Here is a 26,881-nt window from a genome sequence, read left to right as displayed (position 1 = left end):
GGCCCGATCGGGTCCAAAAGTACCTTAAAGCCTTCTCCTGGATGAAAGGTTATCTTATGCAAAGTTTGGTTGCGGTAGCTCTTATAGTGTCCAAGTTATTAGCGCACAAACATACAAACATTCTCCTTTATATAGTAGATTTTATGCACTGTTAGCAGCCACATTCCATTCAATGCATGTGTTTAGAATATACATTAATCTTGCAAGATGACAACTTGTCTCAACATATCTAGTCTCTGTGTATTCAGAATCATTTATTTTGTAGTAGTTCTGCCTTAGAAGTCCCAATTAGGGATCAAGGTCTCATTGTGTTTATATGTTATATGGGCATAAGAGCAAGCCTCTGCCTCAACAACACACATATAAAACAAACAGACATAACGTAAGAGGTGTGAGGACAAAGTAGAAGTCATATGTCATTCAGCTGATGGTCAAGTGATTTGCAGACATAACAAAACTGAGCACAAGATCAGTGTAAAAAAAAAAAATCTAAAAAGCTGCCACAAAGAGTTCCTCTCAACAGAGGGCAGGCTAAACAGCCTTAAGTATGAGTGAAGAGGGGAAAAAAGGTGTAATAAGAGAGTTGGGGCCCTGGTTCAGGCACTGTTGTGTCCCAACACTTCTCAGGAGCTTCCAACACTCCTTACAGAGGGCAGCATCAGTGAAAGATGAGGCTAGTTGAGAGAAAGTTAAATATGCATTAATGGCAGCATTGTCCCCCCAGAGGAGGCAGGGTTTTGTGGGTTTTTTTAAAAATAAGGACACATTGTTACTGCTTTGCTCTCTTATTAGTAATGCTAATACAGTAAAGAGGGATTGTCCTGATTCCACTCCTTGTGAATCACAACAGCTCACCAAGTTCCACTCATTGACACTGGAGTTTGAAGTTATAGAAAGAACCATGGAGCTGCAAAGTTGGAGCCAAGAGATCAATCTGCCCTAGATGACCTTCATTATGAATAACAGTGCATGAAGAGAGACCCTACCTTGTGTTTGCCTCAATGGCCTTTAGAGGAATATATTGGTGGGGACTTCAGAAGAGCCTAAACAAGTTAAGCACCCAAATCCCATTGAATTCAACCCCGGCTGGAATTTTGAGTACATTTACATGGAAATCAAGATAATTAATAGCTAATGCTATGTTTACAACCCTGCTTTTCAGAACAGAACAAGATTTAAAGTTATGCCAGTTACAGGCCTTAAAATACAGCAGCCATTTTTCATAAAAATATTCATATCACTGAAATGAGTATGCACCTTAGTCCACATTTGGCCTTATCTTCATAAGCAGCCAAGATATAGCTAACAAAGTTGCATCAAGGTCTGAAACCAATAACATCCCATTAAAGATATGTTCCAGCAGTACACACATAGCAGCTTTTACTATTAAAAAACATGATTTTAGTGAAATAGTACTACCTTTGCAGCAGTTGAAGTGAATGTTCAAACAAGATGATGCTGGTGATATGATTCAGGGGAAAACTGTTTTGCATAACCTCTATTCTTCTTTGATTTTACCTCAGTTTTTTCCCCCCTTTTTTGTTATTTAAGTATTCTGTCATTTAACTCTGGAAGGCATTTTGAGTATACCGTGCATGACAGAGAATGTGCAAAAAGAAGCTATGTTATTTTACCTTTCTTGGCTACTATTCTGTTGCTCAAATTAACTTAAAGAGACTATCAATTTATTTTGTAAAATTCTCTTAACTGAATTAGCCCATTTTAAAAATAATCCAATAATATTAAAATGTTAAAGTTTACTTTTCACCATTAATATTGTATTTACCTTTTTAATCACACTCAAGTTTAAGTAATCGAAGCTGGCTGGTCAATTTCACTTTCCTCTTCTCATGCACAAGTACAATGCTGTCCAGTTCTGATTCCCAGGGCTGTAAAGGAATGCACAAAAAAAAAAACCCCTTAGCTTTTAAGCGACATGAAATCATTTTATTTATAAAATTAATAGAAAGCTATTAAAGTCAAATGAGGCTTTGGCATGCTTTAGATCTGTTTTATAGAAAGAATCACTCTCTCCACTTAACACTCTCTTTTTGAGTTTCTCAGTACAGGTTGTACATCTCTAGTCTGGCACCCTCTGGACCTACAGGATCCAAACCAGAGAATTTGCCTAACAATAGGAGGTCAATATTGTCTAGCAGCATTACCAACACTTCCACTGCTTACTGCACTCTGAGAAGGCATTTAGGGGTAAATTAGAGCTAAATAACAGCACAAAACAGTGAGGACCAGGACTGGTGGCTGTAAACAAACTTTGTGACCATTGGAAACTTGGTCATGCCTATGATAAGTAGACACCTGGCTAACTAAAAATCATGCTGGCCCACAGATGTTGCCAGACCAGAGAGTTCAACTTGCATCAAGAAACTAATCCTTGCAGTTGCAAACAAAACTTTCCAAATGCTAATATAGCATTCACCTCCTAAATGTTCAGAGAGACATAAAAGAGCTTCCATAAACTACTGCAAAGCGAGCACTGTTCACTTATCAGTTTTCACGATTTTTCAGATCCTCACCATAGTCAAACAGATCTCTCTCTCGCTTTCTCTCCCCCATCCCTTCCTGTTTGCTGGTGAATGGGAAAGGTGGATTAGCAGAACATCCAGTCCCATTGCAATAGCTAGAAAGAGGTGTGAAACAGTGAAACCCCACTTCTAAAACATTTAATGGGCACTGGGATGGAGGAAACCATATGACACATTCATCCCTTCTCCCTTTTTTTTTTTTTTTTTTAATAGCCAGACAGAGTTAAATAGAGAGGCTGTAAATTTATCAGGCACCAACCAGCACTAGACACTGATACGAAAGTTAACAGTATTCGCGCTAAGTTCAAGGTAAAAATTCCAGCAGTCTCCTGCTTCCTACACGTGGGAAGGTCATAAGGATAGACTTCCTACCTGTTGCTCCCCCCACCACCCACATTTTGTACCAAACTATGGCTAATAGAGATAGTTCCCTAGCTTTTAGGCCAATTTCAAAATCCTATGTGTGAGTGCATAAATGGTGGTGAATAGGAGTGACTGAATAGATAAGTTAGAGAAAAGAAGTGATGCAGAGAAAGAGGGCTGAAAGAAGAAAGATAAAAGATGAAAAAAATGTAGTAATGGAGAAAAAGGAAAAAAGAGGAAAGACACTGAAGTCGGCTTACCAGAGCATATACAATGGATCACTGTAGTAAAAAGAATGGAGTGAAGCCAAGAAGGAAAAGGTGAAAAGAAAAATATATATATATTGGGGAATGGTACTTAGTAGAACTCATAACATAATGCTTAGAAAAATCTAGGTACCGTAGTTACTTTTACTGATACTTGTTGTCTATGCTGATTAATACTTCATGGTATGCTGCTACCTTTATAGTGGGTTAATAGCTAGTATTAGAAGATTAATACCAATGGAATTTTTCAAATACATTTTGAAATACCAGTTCCTGCTATTCAGCTTATCCTAATGTACTAATAAAATTTAAGCAATGTTTAACAGAAGATTGATTGACAACGGTACAATGAACTACAATAGTTTTATTCCTTTCCACTGCAATGGGTGCAGCCTTAGAGGAGCAAAGCGGGCACAGATTCAGTTTTAGATCCTGCCGTTTGACACTCAGGGAAGTTAATATAAGGGGTGAAAAGTTAACTGTCAAAAGTTGAAGTGCATTTAACTACCATGTGCCTAGGGATGCTAAAATGTGTTTAATTTTGTGAACATGTAACCATTATAAATTTCAACGGTTACACATTTACACATTTGGGATCAGGAGGGAGCTGGCGAGAGCACTAGCTCCTGCCTGCCCCCACTGCTGCCTCTGTGGAACCCAGCTTCCCGTGCATACTAGCTCCCCACTGCCCTCCCCTGCTGCCTGATACAGAGGTAGCTGGGGAGGGCTGCATGTAACCATTAGGATTAACCAATGAGCCCAGGCTCATCCGTTAATCATGTAAATGGCTACACTTAATGTGCATGCTAATTCTGAAGTGAAATGGCATTCGTTTGCTGTAGCTGAGGTCTGGTATACACTAGAACTATATAGATCAAGGATGTGAAAAATCCACAGCCCTGGAGCAGTTTAGTTAAACCAGGCAATAACACAGTGGCAGTTCACCAGCACTAGTCCTAGGCAGGTCGTCATCGCTATGTTTACCTGCACAGCCACAGGTACTGGCAATCACCGCTCCAGTTGGCCATGCAACGCCATTCCCAGCCAATGGGCCAAATGCTTATCCGATAGTGAAGTCGACAAGTCAATTCCCCCCCCCCCCCAACACACCCCTTGCTGCCTCTATCAGAGGCAGCAAATGGGAGAGAGGGGGAAAAGGATATTTCAAAGTGGCAACGCCGCATGGAACCCATACTGAGCTCCATTCAGCATGCCACTTTGAAACACGGATGCAGAGTTTCAAAGGGGCAGTGCTGCACAGCTGATCCCAGGATCCTCAGTGTTTCAAAGCAGTGCTGCAAGGAGCTGACCCTGGGCTCCATGCTGGGCTGCTGCTTTGAAATGCCACGTGGAGCTGCCGCTTTGAATTGCCAAGGCAGCTTTTTAAAGCAGCACTGCACGGAGTTGACCCTGGGCTCCATGTGGTGCTGCCCATTTCCAAGTGGCAGTGCCAGATGGAGCCTGGGGTCAGCTGGGGATTCCCCAGCTGATCCCGGATTACGTGCAACATTTCAAACTGTGCAGTGCCAGGAGTCAACTGGGGAGTCCCCCGCTGACCCCAGGCTCCATGTGGGTGCTTCTGCTTTGAAATGCACAGGAGCCCCCACTGGGAAATCTTGTACATTTCAAAACCTGGCACATCTGCATGCAGCCCAGAGTCAGCAGGACTTCCCGCTGGCCCCAGGCTGCATGCAGAGTTCCGCATTCTTCCATGGACTACTCGAAATTCCATGGACTACTCGACACTTAATAGCCTTATTTCCCACAGCTCCCATTGGCTGCAAATTGCTGATACCTGTGGCCATGCAGGTAAATATAGCAGTGGGAGCTAATCCTGGTGGACCAGATCTGGCTGATGGGTTGCTGTTTGCTTAAGTGGGACCACAAGGGCCACCTTCCCAAGGGTGGGGAGGCTGCAGCAGTGCCACTGTGTGCTCTCCCTCCCAGCTCTCCAAGGGGAGGAAGGGAGGGATACCACAGTGACACGACCACAAGCTCTCCCTCCCAGCACTCTGGGGGAGAGGGTGTCCTAGGCATTAGCTGACCTGGGACTGTGGGGGCAGACTCTGGGTTCCGGGGCATGCAAGAGGGGCAGGGCCTTGAGAAGAAGATGCAGGGCTTGGGGCTAGTCTCCCCCAGCCAGAGGTTTCATGAGCCACTCATAACTGCCAGTGCTGACACCACTAGGTTGACAGAAGAATTCTTCCATCAACCTAGCTAACACCTCTTGGGTACTCCAAAAGGAGAACCCTTCCTGTTGGTGTAGATATTACTGCTTCGGCATAGACTCAGCTGTGCTGTTGTAACATTTGAAATGTAGACAAGAGCCTTAATTTTCCTTGGATTAAGGCCATTTCACTTAATTATGCCAATTAACTTGACACCTTTAGTTAGTTCATTTTAACTCTGCCATATAGAGAAGGCTGGCCTGGCTAATAGGTAGAGCCCTCAGGGTAATAAATGTCAAGGATATTTTTCAAGCCCTAAATGAGTCCAGTGTTAGTGTGTGGGAAAGGGAGCCACAGAGAGCTAAGTCATTTTGCCAAGCTCACAAGGCAAATCCCATACATCAGTGTTTCCCAGTTGGTGCTCCAGGGAACCCTGGGGTTCCACAAAGCAAAACTAGGGGTTCCACGAGGAGCCGGCACTCCCCCACCCCCTCTGAAAGAGAGAGAGCCGGCTAGCCAGCAGAGGCATGGGCAGCGAGTTGTATGGGCTCGTGGTGTCCATGCTCCACCAATATTTGGAACTGGAGTGGGCCCCAGCCCCCCCACGCGTCTTCCCACCCCAGTCCCAGAGCATCTCTTCCCCGTCCCCATCCCCACCATGTGCAACCTACACTGAGCTCCCCCTTGCTGGCTGCTGCTGCCCTGCACAGCATGCTCAAACCGGTAGGCGGGGAGATGCCCGGATGTGATGCCAGGGTGATGCTGGGAGGGGAGAGGGTAAGGGCATTGGGGGCTATAGGAGTACGGGGAGGTGCTGGGAGAAGGCTTGAAAGAAGGGGTGGGCATGAGGAAGGCCAGGATGTAGCAAGTCATGTGAGAGGGTACAGAGGGGCATGAGGGGAACAGGGGTAGAGGATGGTGAGGGGATGGGCATCAGGGAAAAAGAGGGGAAAGGAGGTAGGGGCAGTGAGGGAAGGGGGAGGCAACAGGAGGGTGCAGGAGTAAGAGAAGGTGCAAGTGCCAGGGGATTCTGGGGGTGAAGCAGAAGGGCAGACACCTGCAAGGGAAGGACCACCACCAGAGGACAGATGCAGGGCAGGTGTGTAGAAGGAGGTGTTAGAAGAGGGGATGAGGAGGGGTAGCTCACATGATCAGAGTGGGGCTACTGCAGGAGTGAGCACAAGGAGGAGAGAAGGGCTGGTGGAGGGGGTGCAGGTCGCAGGAGGGCTGAGGGCAGTGAGAAGGGCAGGAGTCAGGACAGCAGAGGAGGGTGAGGGGTTGGGGGACAGCAGACACCAGGGGAGCTGATGGAACAAGGGGAGGAGACATGGCAGCAGAGAGAAAAGTTAAAGGTTTAAAAATATTTATTAATAACTTGGGTGCCACAGTGGCACATCCAAACAAGCCACATGAACTCAGTACTGGTGCACAACACAAAATTCATTGTGCTCGTGCAAGGAAACTCTTAGGCTATGTCTACACTGGCGGTTTCTTGTGCAAGAACATGTCCACACTGCCATGTGCAAGCTGTGCTTTTGCACAAGAGCATCTATGGCAATGTGGATGCTCTCTTGCCCGAGAAAGTGCTGATGGCCATTTTAGCCATAGGGCTTTCTTGCGCAAGAAATGCACGTTGCCTGTCTACACTGGCTTCTTGCGCAAGAACAGTTGCACAAAAGGGCTTATTCCTGAGCAGGAGCATCATAGTTCGTGAGCAAGAAACCCTGATTTCATACATGAGAACATTAGTGTACTTGCGCAAGAACACACGGCCAGTGTAGACAGGAAGCAAGTTTTTGTGCAAGAGCGTCCGCTATGGCGCAAGATCGCGCCAGTGTAGACACAGCCAGGGGAAGGGAGGGAGGGAGGCAGGGGCAGGGAATCAGCACTGGCTCAGCATGTCTGCATGATTTGGGGGAAGGTGCAGGGAAATTGAGCTCAGCTGGGTTGCAGAGTGGGGAGGTTCGGGGAGCTGGGCTGCAGGGTTGGGGGGGGTGGAGCTCAGAGCTCAGTTTGGCTGCAGGAGGAAGGAGGTGCTGGGAACCGGGCTAGACTCAAGGGGAGGGAGGGGCAGAGAATGAACACTTAGCTCAGCCATTTTGCAGGGCTTGGGGGAAGTGCAGAGAAACGGGCCTCAGCAGTCCTGTGCAGGAGGCATGCAGGGAACCAGTGCAGGGCTCAGCTGGGCTGAGGTAGATGGGGGAGGGCATACGGAACAGATGGGTAGTTCAGCTGGGCTGTGGGGGCTGCAGGGAACTGGTGCTGTGCTCCCCTGGATTGTGGGGGATGGTTTTGGGGGAGGTGCAGGGAACCAGCAGGGGTGGGCAGCTCAGTTGGGTTGCAGGGGATAGAAGTGAAAAGAAGCCTAGTGGGGAGGAGGGGGGGGCGGGAACCAGGAGCCCTGAAATGACCTCCCCTGGTCCAAAAATCCCTCATCTGGGACCAGTCAGGTCCAGAGGGTGCCAGATCAGGGAGGTCCAACTCCTACCCAAGTCCCCTCCTTGCACCCTCCCTCGTAGCCAGACACCCTACCCCCAATCTGCTCCTGCTCCCTCCCCCTGGCCAGACACCCTACATCCAGCCTGCTTCCGCACCCTACCTACCACCCAGACCTTGCCCCCTTCCGCCCCCCACCTCCCTCCCAGATTCTGCACCCCATCCCTATCCCGCTCCTTGACAGCCCTGCCATCCACCCTAGCACCTAGCACCACCCTGTCCCTGCCCCCAACACCCTGCCTCACACCCCAGGACTCGGCACCACCCTGCCCCTGGCTCCAGCCCCAGCACCCTGCCATCCATGCTAGCACCCAGCAGCACCCTGTTCCTTGTCCCAGCACCCTGCCAGTCACCCTAGTGCCCAGCAGGACCATGTCCCTGACCCCAGCACCCCGCCACCTGCCTGCCCCAGCACCTTGCTCCAGCACCCCCTCACCTGAGCCAGCATCCTTCCACCCAGCAGCACCCTCTCCCTAGCACCCACTTTCACTCTGTCCCCTGCTCCCACCAGCACACTTGGGACCACATTAGTGAGGCTTGGGGGTCTTTGGAGGGTTGTTGGGGTTTTTTTGCATCTCACTTGTGTGGCCCCAACAGACTTTTCTGTGGGTCAGTGACCCTTGACTCAGAACAGGTTCCTCACCCCTCTCATAAATAGAGACAATACTGAAACTTTTTGAGTTTGGCATATTTTATTTAAAAATGAAGCCTGGCCAACAAGCCCCCAATTGGGGCCAAACCCCCATCTCACTGCAGCATCATAACACTCCTGCACCACCTGACCCCAAATCTGAGCCTATAATGCACTGGAACCCCCTGTCCTGAGCCTCTAACATCCCCAAACTCCTGCAGCCCCACATCCTCATTCTTCTGCCACCACGCTCCGGCACCATCCACACATAGCAAATCTGTGTCCTGAGCCCATCATACCCACAACCTTCATGCCCTGAGTCCCTCACATATCCAGCCCAAACTCCTGCATCCTCACATCCACAAGCCCATGGCTTGCTCAGCACCCCAACCTTCCACCTGAGCCCAACACTCCCAAGCTTGGACCCCCTCCCCGAGCCAACATCCCCTCTCCTGCATCCAAATTCCCTCCCAGAGCTTGTACTTCTCACCCCTTCCCACACCCAAATCCCTCATTCCCACCCCAGACCTGTCTCAACCTAGTGAGAGTGTATAAGAGCTGGTGATGGCAAGTGATGGAGAGGAGGGGAGCAGAGCAGATGAGGCCTCAAGGAAGGTGGGGGAGGTCTTGGGGAAGGAATGTGATTTTCATGCATTTGTGGGGATTTTCATGAGTTGGTGGGTCCCTCTGCCCCCCCCCCCTTTTGTGCTTGACAAACCTAGGGGTTCCTTGAAATTCTGAAAAGCTGAAAATAGTTCCTCGGCCAAATAAAATTGGGAAACAGTGCCATACAGGCTCTATGTAACCATACCCACCATTCTTTTCCTTCCTCTCCCTCCTCCATTTTTAAGCTGCTGAGGAGAAAAGTAGCACTTTTGGATCTCCAGTCCCTCCCTTGAGTTTCTCTCTTTCGGGTGTGGAGAAGCCAGCCACTCATTTCCCAGCAGATAAAGACACTAATGGAGTCTCTTGCACAACTCCAAGGTTTTCAGTTCCCCCTCTCCCATCCTTAGCATGACTTGTTCTGCAACTAAGTGCTGCTTATCTCCATGCGCACGGCAGATCGGAGGGGAGGGGAGGCGAGGCGAGGCAATGCTAGGTATTATCCAGCCCAACCCACACTTTCCACCAGTTTCAGGAGCACAATGGGGAGGGGGAGGGGGGAAGGGCGGGTATAGAAAGCGATAAGGAGTCAGACTAGTACTAGAAGGCTCCGCTCTGTTCCACTGAAAGTCTCACAAGGCTCAGCGCCCCGGGGCTTACGGCCCGAAACTGAAGAGTGAACAGAGATCCCGAGCCGGACTCTCCGGCTCCTGCCGACCGGTCGGCCGCACAAGCCCCCGCGCACTCCCAGGCCAGGCAGCTATGCTAGCGCGGCTTGGCCGGGCAGCCTGGACACACTCCTGTGCCCTAAACTCAGCCTGGAGCCGCGGAAGGTTTAATCCCAGCAGCCAGCCACCATCTGTTAGCGCGGGGCCCAGGCAACAGGCACCTGTCCGCTAAGTGGCTCCAGCGCCCCCGCGCTCTTCCCGCAGCCGGACGAGAAACGAGCAGCGTTCTTCCCCAACCCCCTTCTATTAGACCTGCAGCCCCTAACTCCCCCCAACCCTCCTCTTCCCCCCCTTACAGCCCCTAACGCCCCCCCAACCCTCCTCTTCCCCCCCTTACAGCCCCTAACGCCCCCCAAACCCTCCTCTTCCCCCGCTACAGCCCCTAACGCCCCCCCAACCCTCCTCTTCCCCCTTACAGCCCCTAACTCCCCCCCAACCCTCCTCTTCCCCCTTACAGCCCCTAACTCCCCCCAACCCTCCTCTTCCCCCTTACAGCCCCTAACTCCCCCCAACCCTCCTCTTCCCCCTTACAGCCCCTAACTCCCCCCAACCCTCCTCTTCCCCCGCTACAGCCCCTAACTCCCCCCCCAACCCTCCTCTTCCTCCCCTACAGCCCCTAACTCCCCCCCCAACCCTCCTCTTCCTCCCCTTACAGCCCCTAACTCCCCCCAACCCTCCTCTTCCCCCTCTACAGCCCCTAACTCCCCCCAACCCTCCTCTTCCCCCTTACAGCCCCTAACTCCCCCCAACCCTCCTCTTCCCCCTCTACAGCCCCTAACTCCCCCCAACCCTCCTCTTCCCCCCTTACAGCCCCTAACTCCCCCCAACCCTCCTCTTCCCCCCCTTACAGCCCCTAACTCCCCCCCAACCCTCCTCTTCCCCCCTTACAGCCCCTAACTCCCCCCCAACCCTCCTCTTCCCCCCTTACAGCCCCTAACTCCCCCCAACCCTCCTCTTCCCCCCTTACAGCCCCTAACTCCCCCCAACCCTCCTCTTCCCCCCTTACAGCCCCTAACTCCCCCCCCCAACCCTCCTCTTCCCCCCGCTACAGCCCCTAACTCCCCCCCCAACCCTCCTCTTCCCCCCGCTACAGCCCCTAACTCCCCCCCCCCAACCCTCCTCTTCCCCTCTACAGCCCCTAACTCTCCAATCCCCTCCGCAGCCCCTAAGATTCCCCACCCCCATTCCTTCCACTCGCTTCTCCAGCCTTCCTCCTCCACCCTCTACCTGCCCCTCCCCGCCGGAGGGCCCCAGCCCGCCCCGCACAAGAGGTAACTGGCAGCCACGTCTCCCCCCGCGGGCTAAGCTCTCCCCGACCCGAAAGTTTCCCGCAGCCGGGCCCCGCGTCCACTCACCAGCGCCGAGACCCGAGCGGGACCGCACCTGCCCTGCCCGCCAGCTGGCAAGCGCGCGAGTGGTAGCGGCGCCGGCCGCGCACACGCTCCCACTGCCAGGGGAGGGGAGCCCTGAGTCACCTTCCCCACGCCCACGTGCGACCGACTGCACCCTGCTGGGCCAGCGCCCGCCCGCCCCTCCCTCCGGCTGAGCCGCGCGGGCTGCGGCAGGTGGGGGGCGCCCAGAGGAGGAGCCGGGTGCGGCCGGTTCGCTGTGGTTGCAGACGGAGCCAGCGACTGGTTCCCGACACCCCTAGGCAGCCACCGGGCGCCCTCTGGCTGTTTCCCTGATCCCAGTATCGCCCAAGCCTTCCTTGAGCTCCCAGGTTTGTATGGTTTTTGGTGGTGCCCGGAAGGCCTGCGTCCCCCCCACACTTGCCTAAGGCCAGGCTCGGAGCTGGGGCAAGAGGATTGGGGTGCTGGAAAGGATGCGAGATCTAGGCTGTGGGAGGGAGTTTGGGAGCAGGACAGAGTTTGGAGGGGTGCAGGGCATGGAGCTATGCCAGGAATGAGGAATTTGGAGTACAGCAGGCAGGCTACCCGGGGGCTGGGGCAGGGTGTCAGAGAGGAGGACTCCTCCCAGCCCTCTTATCAGCAGCAAGGAGTATCATAGGCAGATAAGGCAATGACTTCCTAAGCTGCCTCACCTGGCCCAGCACCCTCCCCCAGCGTGCTCTTGCAGTGGCCAATGTTGGGGAGGCAAGCTGGGAGCTGCACCACAGGGAGGTTATGACTACATTGCAGGCTTCTTGTGCAAGAACTATTTTGTGCAAGAGTTCTTGTGCAAAAGGTCTTCCACAAGAGTGCGTCCACATTACCATGTGCTTTTGTGGAAGAGTGTCCATCGCAGTGTGGACACTCTCTTGTGCAAGAAAGCTCTGATGGCCATGTTAGCCATAGGGGTTTCTTGTGCAAGAAACCCCTGTTGCCTGTCTACACTGCCTTCTTGTGGAAGAGCTCTTGTGCAAGAGGACTTATTCCTCATGGGGAGAGGAATAACTCTTGTGCAAGAAGCTCTGTTTTCTGACTCTTTACTGTAAATTTACTTGTGCAAGAACATGTGTGCAGTGTAGACGCTCTAAGTTTTTGCGCAAGAACAGTTGTTCTTGCGCAAAAAGCCTGCAGTGTAGACATAGACAGACTGTTCTCCTAGCACTGGGTTTTCTGGCCTGGCTGAGGGGGGAACGGTTCTTTAGGAATTGGGGTCATGCCTCCCAACTCTGCTGGCCTGGGGCTGCACTGCTCACTGGTACTCCAGGAACTGGGGCAGGCTCCTGTTGCACCAATGAATGACCCCCATAGCTCCAGGGCTACTTTGTCCCAGGCTAGTGGTATGTGGCTGGGGGGCCTGCCTCCCTAAGCCATGGGGTCACCTGCTGCAATGGCACTGAGCTCCAGGAGAAGGGCCCCCTCCAACATGACAGTCACCCAAGCCCCACCAGGCTGTTGCACAGACCATCCAGCTAGAGTTAACCCCTTACTGGGATATTAGATACTGTGTAATTGAATAGTGGTATAAACACATGGAATCTTAGCAGTTACCTGACTATTTGATAGTTCCCAGGTGGGGCCAGCAGTCAGTGGGCTCCTGTCTCCACTCCCAGGGAACCCCGTCAACCCGCACTGCCGCCTGTCTAACAGAAGCAGCAGCTTGGGGTGACAGGTACCAGCCCCTGTCTGTGGGGTGGGGGGAGTCCAAGCTTCACACAAACAGAGGCTGCTGCCGTGGAGCAGCCTCTCTCTGGCTATGTCTAGACTGGCATGATTTTCCACAAATGCTTTTAACAGAAAAGTTTTCCATTAAAAGAATTTGCGGGAAAGAGCATCTAGATTGGCACGGACGCTTTTCTGCAAAAGCACTTTTTGCAGAAAAGCGTCTGTGCCAATCTAGACGCGCTTTTCCGCAAAAAAGCCCCTATCGCCATTTTTGCGATCGGGGCTTTTTTGCGCAAAACAAATCTGAGCTGTCTACACTGGGACTTTTGCCCAAACGGGAGCAGCATAGTATTTCCACAAGAAGCACTGATTTCAGACAGTGGGAAGTCAGTGTTCTTGTGGAAATTCAAGCGGCCAGTGTAGACAGCTGGCAAGATTTTCTGCAAAAGCAGCTGCTTTTGTGGACAAACTTGCCAGTCTAGACACAGCCTCTGTGTCAGGCCTCTGCTCACTATGGAAAGAGCAGCTCCATGAGATATGCAGCAACCTCTGTCTGCTGGGAGCTTGGACCCCTCATGAACAGAGGCTACTTCCCATTAGCCTCCTATCCCTGCCCCTCCCATGGGTGGAGCCTGTGCTGGGGGGAATGGGTTTTAAGCTCTTCCCCCCCCCCCCCCAGCACCAGCTCCTGCCTGCCCTCGCCTCTGAAGGAGGTAGCAAGGAGGAGGGCAGGAGGGTATGCAGGAGCCGATATGGGTGGTGAGCTGCTTGGAATCTGGTTCCCGGCACCTATTAGCTCCCCCCCTCTATATTGCTGCCTGTCTGTCAGGGGTAGCAGCATGGGGAGAGGGTGTCAGGTGGATCCGAGGCTCATGGGGAACTGGCTTTTAAGCCAGCCCCTCATGGGCACTGGCTCCCACTCCCCTCCCCCTTGCTGCCTCTGTGTGTAGTCGACAAGATTAATTTATAAACCCTGTCTTATCGGTTCATTGCGTAGTCATCTATATGAGCTGCTGCCTAAGGCAAACAGGGATGCTTGGAGGATGTGGGAGTGCCAGGTACAGCCAGGGGATGCTCAGTGGAGGCACACAGGGGTACCAGGCAGGTCTGGAGAAGAGACTCATCCCAAAACATTGGTGGAGATGGACCCCTGGGCCCAGAATATTTCTAGAGCTGTGGCACCATAGGCCCATGTAACTTCCTGACTCTGCCATTCTTCTCCTTGGCCATGTCTGCTAACCTCCCCTTTCCCTCCTCTCCATTCCTTTTTATAGAATCCGGAGGGGAAAACTTGTAAATGGCTGCATGTGAACCAGTAGCCTCAGAAGGGGTCTTTATAATTGCCTTCTTCTGAAGCATCAGGATGGCTCTGGTCGGAGATGGGACATTGGACTCAGAGAGCTAGAGTATAGTTGTGGTATAGAGAAAACACCCTTGTACCTCTCCCGCACAGGTGTTTAGCCAGTTAAGCGCTCATGGGCTAAGGTAGTAGTGGGCAACTTGCAGCCCATTACAGTTCTACATGTAATGACATGCATCTGACGAAGTGGGTCTTTGCCCACGAAAGCTTATGCTCCTACACTTCAGTTAGTCTATAAGGTGCCACAGGACTCCTCGTCGCTTTTGCAGATTCAGACTAACACGGCTACCCCTCTGATACATGTGGCCCATGAGACATTTTGTTTACCTTTGCCCATGTGCAGAGTTACCAGGTTCCACTGGTTCCCATCCATGTAGTTTTTGTCCTACTGGTATTACTGAAGTGACACACACACAAAGCAAGGACATGTGTAGCAAGATTGCACATAACATGGACTGCAAGAGCCATGCGCTCCTTCTCCATCCAGTTGAAGTGCTGCTACAATTCAGTTGTCGCACTCTGCAATTCTAGGTGTGCCAGCACAGTTAGCGAAACTATCCTATCCTGGGAGAGCATCTTGGTTACACAGTCTTGCAGCCCACTGCAATGAAGGAGGGCCGCCACTCATCCAGGCCACTCACTAGCCCAAGTTTCCCCTCGCAGGAAATGACCAGATGGGTGGTGCTGGTGGAGTTTGAAGGAATTTTCTCCCAGCTCAGATTGGCAGTGACCATGGTTTTTTTATGACTTCCTCTGCAATGTGTTGGTGCAGGTCACTTGCCAACATTTTCTGGGTGTTTCTCACTCATTTACCGGCCAGTTTAGGACCCTGAGGTACTGGCACATGCAGGCCATCAAATCTCCTGTTAGCTATAACATTGTGTTCTAATCAGGCATAAGTAAGAGCACTGATTAGATGGTGTTGGCTGTCACCAAATCCTCAAAGTTGAGTTGTAAGACTGAAGCCATGTTTTCACTAAATGGAAGATCAACACTGCTGCGATCCATTTTTCAGAATTCAATTTAGCACACCAAGGTAAGACTCGCTAATAGGGATGTTAGATACCGTGTAATTCACTAGTTGTGTAACTGCATTACATTTTAGCAGTGACATGACTATTTGATAGTCCCTGCAGGCAGGGCCAGTAGCTGGTGAATTCCTGGCCCTATTCCTGGGGGAGCCATGCAGAGGCAGCAGTGTGTGGGGGGGGGGAGCAGTAGCCCCTTTCTGTGGAGGGCCTGAACTCCTCCCGGACAGAGGCTGCTCCACAGTAGCGGCACCACCAGACTGCAGTGCCCTGGCTCGCTCCCTGCCCGGTCTTGGCGTGGCATGTGGGCAGCTGGGCAGGGGGCCCCCATGGCAAGCGCAAGCTCAGCCAGGCTCCTGGACGAGGTGAGGAGTGCCTGGCTCGCTGCCTGCCCAGTCTTGGTGCGGACAGCTGGGCAGGGGGACAAGGAGCCCCGCGGCAGATGTGAGCTCAGCGCGGCGTGCGGGCAGCTGGAGCGGGGAGCAGGTTTCAAACTCCGCTGCCGGCTCCCCAGTGCTGTGTGCGCATTTCTCAGGCGAGCCTGCAAGTGAGAGCAGCTCCTTCCTTCCTATATATACCGTAAAATCATGAGTATAATGGGGGTGCGCATTATATATAGGAGTTCACTTTTTTCCAGGATTCTGACGTTGAAACGGTAGGTGCGCATTATACATAGATGCGCATTATATTCACGACTTTACGGTAGTTGTCTTCACGGTGATATCCCTACTTGTTAAATTGAACTCAGAGGATGCCCTTCTCAGCAACCAGTACTCCTAAGAGGAGTAAGGGAAGCTGACAGATGTGTTTGTTCCCATTGACCCTCCGCTGCACGGACGGTGGGGAAATTGGAAACAAGGTATGTCGATTCCAGCTACGTAATTAAAGTAGCTGGAGTTCCGTATCTTGCTTTGACCTTCCCTTTTAGTGTAGACTTGGCCTCAGGGCCTGCTAGTATGGAAATGGCAGGACTGCACATTCTAAGGGCTGTTGGAAACAGTGGTACTAGGATTCTCAACATAGAAGCCTGGCAGAATTTGGTTTGCTAAAGGATCATTAGCTTTCCTGGAGTGTGCTGGGTACTGACAGGTGCAGTGAGTGTCATGTGCCAGTGCAGTCAATGCACACCTAAACTTGTTGATGTGAAACTCAACAATGCACATCATGTCAAGAACTCTAACCAATGCATGTTTCCATGGCTTCCTCTAAGCCACATTGTTACCCCTTATATCAGTAAGGAGACTGGAGCTGGGATGCTGCATGCAAGATACTTACCAGACCAAGTGATAGAAATGTAGCCGTGTTAGTCTGGTGTAGTTGAAACAAAATACAGGACTATGTAGCACTTAGTTTGCCCTTGTTTAGTCAGAGCTTTGGGAGGGACCATGCAGTGGCCACATCAGCCATCGTAAGGATGGGCACAGGGTGGCAGTGGTGGTTGCCCTGCCAAACTCACCCCTCTGCTCCACTCCCAATCCCCTGTCCTCTTCCAGCTGCAGCTTGTCCCCACAGTGCTCTGCTTCCCACCACCACAGAAAAGTCAGATACAGCAGGCCCAGAAAGGGAAGCAGAGCAGAACAAGCTGCCAGGCTTCTCTGGTTCCTGCTGCCGTGGGGGGGGGGGGGGTCCCTGCTTCTGCCCTGCCCCCAGAAATCCCCTGGATTGAGTCACAGGGGGCAAGGGAGTAGAGAAAGAGTGGGGCTTGGGGGAACAGGTGGGGCCTGCAGCAGGGTAGCTGCCCTGGGTCCTTCACCTGGAGCATGTGGGGGTGGGAGGATTGCTCCATGCCCTGTTCTTCCATAGGGATGGCCCTATATTTCTACCCCTCTTTAATCATGACACCCATTGTGGGCCCTTCTTAACCAATTTCAGCACAGCCCTATTGCAGTCTTTGAGCCAATCCAGGCTGCAACACAGATAACATGATGATATACAGTGTCCAGGAATGTCTTTTAACCAAATTCTATGGTAGGCTCAGAAAATACTATTTAGCCTCTAAAAATGCTATTGCAGGGCTCAAGTGAATATGCAAACACCAAATAAAATAAGCTGGGGTTGTGTGGTGTAGTTTTCTGGTGGAGTTGTCGACCTACAATATACAGAAGTCAGACTAGGTGATCCTTTTAGCCTTAATCTCTCTGACTATTAATTTACAGAAAATGAATAAGTGATGGACAGTTTTTTGGGGACAAAGAGTATGTGCTTGTTGGGTGTCCAAAGGGGTGAACATAGCAAAGGAAAAAAAGAAAGGAAAGGAAAAAAGAAAAGAAAGAACACCAGCAAGGACAAAATAATAATAATTAGGCAAAGGGAAACGAGGTCTTTTCAGGTGCAGGTAGGTCAGACATAGAGATGCATCATAAAAGGCAGGAGGTGTAAGTGGAGGTACAGGCAGTCCCAGGGTTACGTACAAGATAGGGACTGTAGGTTTGTTCTTAAGTTGAATCTGTATGTAAGTCGGAACTGGCGTCCAGATTCAGCCGCTGCTGAAACTGAACAGTTTCAACAGCGGCTGAATCTGGACGCCAGTTCCGACTTACATACAGATTCAACTTAAGAACCCCAGGCATCCCCAAGTCAGCTGCTGCTGAAACTGATCAGCGGCTGATTCCAGGATGCCCGGGGCAGGGGCTTCCTGTAGTCAGTCACTGGTCAGTTTCAGCAGCGGCTGACTTGGGGACGCCTGGGGCAGAGCAGCTGGGGTGCTGCTGGGTTGGTCCAGTAGCGCCGCCGCTCCTCGGCGCTACTGGACCAACCCAGCAGCAACCCAGCTACTCTGCCCCAGGTGTCCTGATTCAGCCGCTGCTGAAACTGATCAGCAGCGGCTGAATCAGGACTCCTGGGGCAGAGCAGCTGGGGTGCTGCCCAGTTGGTCCAGTAGCGCCAAGGAGGGGTGCTGCGGGACCAACAGGCAGCGCCCCACCTGCTCTACCACAGGCCCGGGGCTTTACTCCACATCTCCCTGGTCTGCTGGGGGGGGCCACTAGCTGCGCCCCCCCCCCAGCAGACCAGGGACACGGGGAGCAAAGCCGCAGCGGCGGCGGGGTGCCGCGCCTCTGAGGCTTTGCTCTGGCAAAGCCACAGAGGCGGGGGACCCCTCCGCCTCCCCGGCTTTGCTCCAGGTGTCCCTGGTCTGCTGGAGACGGTCCCCAGCAGACCAGGGGCACCCGGAGCAGCTTTTCTCGCCCCGGAGGTCGAGGTGGCGGGACCGCTGCGCTCTGGGCGTTCCCACTGCCTGCGAGCTCCGGGGCGAGAAAGCCCCGTTTGTAAGTGCGGATCCGACATAAGTCAGATCCGCGTAACTCGGGGACTGCCTGTAGTTCCCAATTAGCCTTCCATCTTCTACAGCAGGGCTACTCAACTTTGGAAGTCCCAGTGGCCACAGTGATACTCCTAGCACATGCTGAGGGCTGCAACTTAAGTGTGGTTGCATATATATATTATGGTTCTTTCACACAGACAGGCATGAATACAAAGAGTAAAGCAAGACTACACAATACGCAGACCCCATTTAAGTCAGTTCTGCTGATATTCATAAAATGCAATATTTACCCGATTTCCACCTGTATGACAGCTCTTTTAATGAGCAATGACAGGAATTTAACTACTAAAAAGCATATCAACAGAAGACCATTTATACTGACTACTTTTTTGTTTTGACTCCCACCCGCAGGCCGTGTGTTGAGCCCAGTGTAAATCCCAACTGCTCTGCGGGCTGCAAACAAACAGGCCGTGGACCACATGCAGTCCATGGGCCGCGTGCTGAGTAGCCCTGCTCTACAGCTTAGAAAACAGGGAACACAAAGTCCTGCAAGAGCACTAAGACATGAGGTAGAGTCGAAAGGAGTAGGAAGAGGGGCAGAAAAAGTTTGATGAGTTGTTAGATCAGGACAATAGGTTGTAATCATGGTTAGGGTTTGATAATCATCCTCCAGTCACCTTAAGGACAGAAGATTTAAATCCAACAAATATGCAATTAAATTAATTGAGTACATACAATGTTATCGTACTATAAAATATATCAAGTTTTTGTCTTTTATGAAAGTTTGTAATATTCTAAACTTGATGCTCATTGTGTTCTATCCATTCATTTCAGACTATGGTTATGAATTTACATATATAGAAAACAGGACTCATCATCACTTGGTCGACTTCAGCTGCACCTCACAACAGAGCAGTGAAATAACCAAGCAGGCAGGTGCACCTTCCAAGCCAGTTGTATGAAAAAAACAAACAAACAAACAAAAAACCCTTACCCAAAAAAGAACAATGGGGGGAAAATGTTTAAAGGACTTCATACTTTCAAGTTAAATAGAAGTCTTTTTTCTAATATATGTTACCTATCCCTAGCAGCCAATTCATTAACATTTTGTTGTCATGTTTGCACAAGTGACTGCACATCAGTTATATCAAGTTGAATACATTCAAAACAAGCTGTACTTAACATATAAATACTGTTGACTTTAAATCTCATTAAAATATGTAGAATCCATTTGACCCACTCAAGGTTGTGTTTAAGTTCATGTGGTCCTTCTGTGTAATGAGATTGGGCACCGCTACTTTAAATACTTGCTCAACAGACTCTAACAGATTAAAAAGTGATAGAGCCAAGTGCAAAATTATAGTTTATTCCTTCTATTTATTTTGGGTGAAGAAAATAGAACAAAAGATGAAAAAAGCAGCAGTAAGAGCAGGCTGGGGAAGGAAACATGCTAAGCTCAGCAAAAAGATGTTGGAACTCAGAAGAAATTTCATGTTGTGGCCAGGCTATGAGGCTGGCTGAGGCTCCTACTCCAAGTCGGGGACCAGAAGGGATCTTGTTTAATCCACGAGGCATCCAGAAGACCAAGTAGAAGGTGACCTGCATGATCCAGAAGAGGTAGCAGAGATATTGAGAGGTCTAAAGCTATGGAGGCTGGAGAGGAAAATACTGCTCGAGGAGGAAAGATGAATGGATCTGGAGTCCAGGCAGTAGAACTGAAGCAACACAAACTTGCTGAGTAGTACAAACACAGCCATCTTCAGCAGCAAAGGTCAAGGCAGGCCCATGAGAGAAGCATAAGCCTAATCTTCAGTGAGGAGACAAACAGATGTTGATGTGAAGGTCCCCATTGCTCTGTCTGTAACCTGAGTCATTATGGAATCTACCACATCAGAATCCCAGAAAAAGTTTTCATGTGAGAATTATTTTTCTTGATATGTTTGTGATGGGTTGGATCACAGGGGTCCTCTTGAAGCTGTCACCAGTGTGTTGGTTATGCCACTGAGCCTGCCAAACTACCCTCTGGAGCATCCCACCATCCTGTCTTACTGGGTCAGAAGTAAGGATGTTAAGTATCAGGTAACTGGCTAATCAAATAGTTGATGCATTTTTGCATCAACTATTCGATTAGTTGATAGGGTGCCTCTGAAGTGTAGCAAGAGCCTATTGCTCTAGCAAGAGCCTGTTGCTCTTGTAGCAAGAGGCTGTTGCTACACTTCTAAGGCAAAAGCACCAAAACCTGGGGTCAGCTGGGGATTCCCCTGCTGACTCTGGGCTCCGTGCAGCACTGCCGCTTTAAGTACCCCCAACTCTTGCTGCCTCTATCTGATAGAGGCAGCAAGGGGAGGGGGAAGAGACTAGTTGACTATCGTGTTGAGTATCCAGTCAGCATTTGCTTATTTGATAGTCAACTAGTCCTTCACATCCCTAGTCAGAATCTCTGGTCTCCCCAAGCCAAGGCACAGTGTTAGGGTGGTAGTCTCTTAGCAGAGCAACACAGATGCTGAACCATCTCAGCTCTGGGAGGGCTGAACTATAAGGCCATTGGCAGCACCCATGAACATAGCCCCAAAAAAAGGAACAAAACCACACATCAAGTTATAAGTTCACCCTCTGTCAGCCGACGGTCAGGGCAGTGTGTGTGGGTGTGTCTCCTAAGTCTTTAGCTGCTAGGACATGAAGTCTCGTCGCAGCGGGCAGCCCAGAAGGCTGAAAGGAGCCCCGAGAGTTTAATGTCCGTGACTTGACTGCTAGGACCGAGGTCCCGTCGCAGAGGGTAGCCAAACAGGCTAACAGATGCCCCAGTGTGTAGGAAGAGCTTATTACACTTCAGATTTTAGCTGCTAGAACACGGGGGGGGGGGGGAGTTCCTTCGCAGCGGGCAGCCCAGGAAAGGCTGAGAAGTGCCCCAGTGGACCCTGTCACCTGGGAGTGACACAGATCCAAACGCCCAAGCTCTTCCTATAACTGTCTCTTTATGACCGGCTGTGACAGTGTTATTTTTTGTAATAATGTAAAGAGCTAAACCACTGTGGGCTCAGATACAAGCCTGCCATGTGCAGACTCAAGATGGAGGGAGTGAACTCTCTCTCTACCATGCTCAGAATCTTCTGGGAGCAGAGAGTCACTAGTATAGCTAGGAAATGCTGTGGCCCAGAAATCTGCTTGTGGCAAGGAAGACTGCTGGGTGTGATAAGACACTTGTACAACTAAAAAGTGCTGAGCCTATGAGTAGGGTTGCCAAATGGTTAACCAAAAATACTGAATACCACTCCCCACCACCAGTCAAAAAAAAACAAACCCCACAGGGGAAAAAATTCTGTTGAGAAAAAAAAGGGGGAGACCAAAGTTGTTGAGCAAAAAAACCTGGCAACCCTGCCTATGAGCCAGAATGCCACTGAGAACAGGGAAACCAGCCATGGCTGTTAATATGATGTGGGTCAGAGCTGCCCTGGAATGAGGAAGATTCTGGGTTATAAAAGCACAGACAAGTTCATGCTACCCAGTAAAAGAATAGGAATCAGCCACTGCTGTGGGATGGAGGGATGGAAGGGGAGAGTGTAGATGTCAAGGAGGAGGAAAGATGTTCCTTAACGTATGAGGCTAGGATGGTAATTTGAGATGTAATTAAATCTAGGGGGATGGAATAACACAAGAAACACCCTCTGACATTTCTCAGCAAGGAACTGTATTCCACCAAACAGAATTATTTTGCAATAGAAAATGAATGTTATGTCTATGAAACAACTCTGCCCCTACCTGTTTAGTGGGTGGTTCAGGTTCTTAACAGACCACTCACCATTAGTATGGCTTCATAGAACAAAAGGAACTTACTCCACCTTGCTATGTTGCAACATAGCTTTGTAGGATTAAGATATGGAGATTGAATGTGCTGAAGGGGTTGCAGAACAAGATAGCCAACGCCCAATCCAGAAAAGAGGAGTGAACATTAACCTGAGGACTTGGCCAATGTCCAAAACTCTAGCATCAGACTCACAAGGCATGTTAAGCAGAGTGAAGGCATCACAAAGGGAGAACACAAGGTTTACGGGGCATATGGGTGGTGCCGGTCCCAGGCGCGCGGCACATGGGCGGCCCCGCCCCTGGGCGCGCGGTACATGGGCTGTGTCGGCCCCGGGCGCATGGCGTATGAGCGTCCCTGCCCCTGGGCACGTGGCACAGGAACAGCGCCGGCCCCAGGCGCACAGCGCATGGGCGCTGCCGGCTCCTGGGCATGCGGCACAGGAGCGGCACCGGCCCCGGGACTGCAGTGCATGGGTGGAATCGGCACTGGGTACGCAGCGTATGGGTGGCTCTGCCCCCGGGTACGTGTGCGGCCCCAGCCCTCGGTGCCCGGCGCGTGAATGGTACCGCCCCCGGGCGCCCGGCAGCCCCAAAAGGTTGGGGACCACTGCTATAGTACTATGCATACAGTGTACTATACTATAAAATACATCAATTAAAGTCTTATGAAAATTTACAGTGTTCTGAACTTGCTTATTACGAGGTATACAGATTGATTATCAATTATGTATGTCTGTATATAGATAACTATGCGCAAGTTGTGGGGCCACATCAACTACATCCAATATCAGGGTGGTGAAGCAATCAAGCAGAGAGTGGCATTTTCCAAATCAGTTGTTTACACAACCTTGGCTTCAAGTAATTATCCATTGTACAGCCCAGGAAAGGACAATGATAGACCATTAGGGTTAAGACAGTGGGGAAGAAAAGAAAAAGGAAACCATCATTTAAAATGAAGCTTGGAACTGAGCTTTTTCTATCCAGAACTTGAAAGCCAGTATCCAGGTGGGAAAGCTGGATCCTGCCCAGTAGCCAGGGAATAAGTAGGAAACAAATTTAATAAAAGGGATTTTATCTAATTTAAAAATGAAGACTGAGGTTGCATCTTTGTTTATTTTTTCTGTGTAATTTGAATAGATTTGCTTCCTTTACTGTTTCCTCTTTGAATCTGTGGTTTTATACTAAATAAACTTTATTTTCTTCCCAAGCACTTCTGTTGTGTGCAAACTGCTTGGAATGTGGGCACCAAAGTAAGCTGGTATCTGGGAGGCTGGTTTCACACTTTTGGAACAGGCAAACTAGAAGAGAATCATCTATGTTTCCCTTCCTGTCACAACTTGGAAATTCAACGATATATTTAGGTTTAGGGAGACTCTGGACTGAAAGGCCTCTCTTAGGCTACGTCTATACTATAGTCTTCTTGTGAAAAAGCATATGCAAATGAAGCACGGTATGGAATATCGCCGCTACCATTGCTGTGTAGGCCTCATACCCAGCCTGTGATACGTGGACTTCTGTTTCAGGCTCTCGTCTTACCATATCTAGAACTCTTAGGTGTTCAATCTCCCCCAGTTGGGGTACAAATCCAAATTATAGGAAGCTTACCACATTCCTCAATGTCGAAGAAAGTATGCACAGCCTCTCTCCTGATTACACAAATCAGGTTATATTGTAATCCAGAAATAACTATATTATTAACTATAATAAAAAGGTGTACTTTAAGTGATTAAAGAAGTAGCAAACAGAAGTAAGTTGATTACTAAGAAAATAATACAAAGTACACAATCTAAACTAGGTTCACTAAAAAAACAAAACAAAACTGGTAACAAATGAGTTCTTACCCTAGTTATTTCAGATACAGTCTTTAACTCTCAGCCTGGGTCCAGCAGTTCTTCTTTGCCACCCATCCCCCAGTTACAGTTCTTTTGTTTCCAAGTATGCCTTTGGGGTGGGAACACAGAGGTAAACAACAAGGCTGCGTCTAGACTGGCATGATTTTGCGCAAAATCTTGCCGCCTGTCTACACTGGCCGCAAGTATTTGCACAAGAACACTGACTTCGTAATGTACAAAATCAGTGGTTCTTGCACAAATACTCGGACGCTCCCACTCAGAGATAAGCCCTCTTGCGCAAGTATTCTTGAGCAAGAGGGCCAGTGTAGACAGCAACGATAATTTCTTGCGCAAGGAAGCCCGATGGCTAAAATGGCCATCGGAGCTTTCTTGCACAAGAGAGTGTCTACACTGGCACAGATGCTTTTGCGCAAAAGCAAATCTTTTGCGCAAAGGCACATGCCAGTATAGACGCTCTCTTGCGCAAATACTTTTAATGGAAAAACTCTTCCGTTAAAAGTATTTGTGCAAAATCATGCCAGTCTGGACGCAGCCCAATTTGTCTTCATCTTGCTTTTCCTCCTTTGCTATATGTAGCATTTACATAAGGTAGGAATCCTTTGTCTGATTCTCCCAGTCCCCCTATGAGTTCAGCAGACCAAGGTAGAGATTGGTATCAGGTGACTAGGTTACCTGACTTAGTTATCCATGAGCATCCACCAAAAAGCCAACCCTATTCACACATTTATATCAACTCAGTTGTACAACAGTGAAATGTAGGCTCACTGATAAACTTTTTTATCATCATCATTTTCATCAGCTGTTCCCTATTATTAAGTGACAGACCAAAACCAACAATGATGATAGTTGTAACTGAATCCAGCAACAGCATCAGTCAGTTTTGGCAGCTCTCTTGGTATAGCTATATTACAGTCGAAGGCCAATGAATTACAGAGCACCTTTGACAAGGAATGCCACTATATACCTAGTGATCACATGGTTGCCAAAAGCCTCAATGGCACAATAAGATTACCGGCAACAGACAATATGAATATTTTAAGGGCCTCACTAGCAGTTGTTCCAGGTGGCACTTAGTCTGCAAGGAGGCTCTCTCTATTAGGTTATGTCTACACTACCACCCTAGTTCGAACTAGGGTGGTAATGTAGGCAACCAGAGTTGCAAATGAAGCCCGGGATTTGAATTTCCCGGGCTTCATTTGCATCTCGCTGGGCGCCGCCATTTTTAAATGTCCGTTAGTGCGGACTCCGTGCCGTGCGGCTACACGCGGCACGGACTAGGTAGTTCGGACTAGGCTTCACGAGGAGTAACGGTAGTTCGGACTAGGAAGCCTAGTCTGAACTACCTAGTCCGTGCCGCGTGTAGCCACGCGGCACGGAGTCCGCACTAGCGGACATTTAAAAATGGTGGCGCCCAGCAAGATGCAAATGAAGCCCGAGAAATTCAAATCCCGGGCTTCATTTGCAACTCCGGTTGCCTACATTACCACCCTAGTTCGAACTAGGGTGGTAGTGTAGACATACCCCCAGTGATTTGCCTTGATGGGGATGTTTATGCCGTCTGCATCTACATAATGTCAAGCCGGAGGACTTCTTACCCGGACTCCTGTAACCTGATTTCACGAGGAGTGAGGGAAGCTAGAGAAAGAATGCTTTCTCTCGGACCTTCTACTATGTAGACAGTGCCAAAAGCTGAAATAAGCTATTTCGACTTAAGCCTACAACATAGCTTAGCTTATTTCAATTTTAGCCCTGCTGTGTAGGTGCCTTACATACCAGTAAATTTGAAGCAAATTCATTGATTAAATGAATTTATTTTGAAAAGACCACAGAGGTAATTCAAACAGGGTTTGACTAAGAATGAGACAAGGGCATAGAATGTCTGAATCCCTGTGTATTCCTCTAACTAGGCACTGAATGATGGCTGATACTACAGAAATAGAAGTACGTAATCATGTAATTAAAGGCTCTTAAAATAGACAAGCACAAGAGAGCATGATAAAAGTTGAGCTTTGGCATTTCCTGACTTGAGTACTTAAGTTTGTAACATCAATATTGATGACATTAATATGGTACTACAGGATGAATAGTATGCATGGGTTTACTAGAGTTCCGGTGGCTATAGATTTACAAAATGTTAGGCTCAAACACAGTTGGTAATTAGTTGATGTTTAAACCCTCTAACATGGCTGGAAAACTCACAGCCAGCAACCCTGGTTCTATAGGAGACTCTACAATCCCGAGAAGGATATGTTCAAATTCCTTCACTATCTCCACTTTAACAGCACCAAGCACAGTAGGGAGAAGTAGTTATGGGCTGGGTTTGAGGCAGATTGTATGCCTTCTAAGCAAAGTTTTCTCCTGGAATTCAGACCACTGCCTCACCTTATTTTTTAAAAGGCTGTTTCTTTAAGGCAGTGGTTCCCAAACCTTTCAGCATCATGCCCTCTTTCTGATTTTTGAAAAACCCTCATGCGTCCCCTCCCCCCACTCAAAAAAGCACTTGTTGAGGGGAAAAAAAAGGAACTGACTGGGGCAGCACAAATTGTTAAGGGAAAAAGAAGGAACTGAGCAGGGCAGCAAAACTTGATGGGGGGGCTGGGTTGCCTCACGCCCTTCCTGGAATTTTTCCACACCCCCCAGTTTGGGAACCCATGCTTTAAGGAATTCCAGCTGTCAGTCCCTTCTTCCAAGAAGGACAGTCTATCCAGTCCCTTCAGACTGGCAGA

At 49.6% G+C, this 26,881-nt stretch overlaps 1 protein-coding gene across 2 annotated transcripts in view; it reads right to left on the bottom strand.

The window, feature by feature from the left end:
- The window catches only part of ELOVL7 (ELOVL fatty acid elongase 7), a 93,064-nt gene that overhangs the window by 45,388 nt on the left and 20,795 nt on the right, over nt 1-26,881 (bottom strand). Inside the window, exons 1-2 of one of the 2 annotated variants that reach the window (XM_075932877.2) lie at nt 11,154-11,395; nt 1,787-1,889 (exon numbers count right to left, since the gene is read on the bottom strand). The gene's annotated coding sequence lies outside the window, so the exon portion shown is untranslated. Of the gene's footprint in view, nt 1-1,786; nt 1,890-11,153; nt 11,396-26,881 lie in introns of those variants that run through there. The other variant, XM_075932878.2, reaches the window with a different exon arrangement.

Source organism: Pelodiscus sinensis, chromosome 6 (genome assembly GCF_052426305.1).
Source record: "Pelodiscus sinensis isolate ZL-2025 chromosome 6, ASM5242630v1, whole genome shotgun sequence".
Taxonomy (NCBI): domain Eukaryota; kingdom Metazoa; phylum Chordata; order Testudines; family Trionychidae; genus Pelodiscus; species Pelodiscus sinensis.
This window is presented reverse-complemented; position numbering and strand designations above follow the sequence as displayed.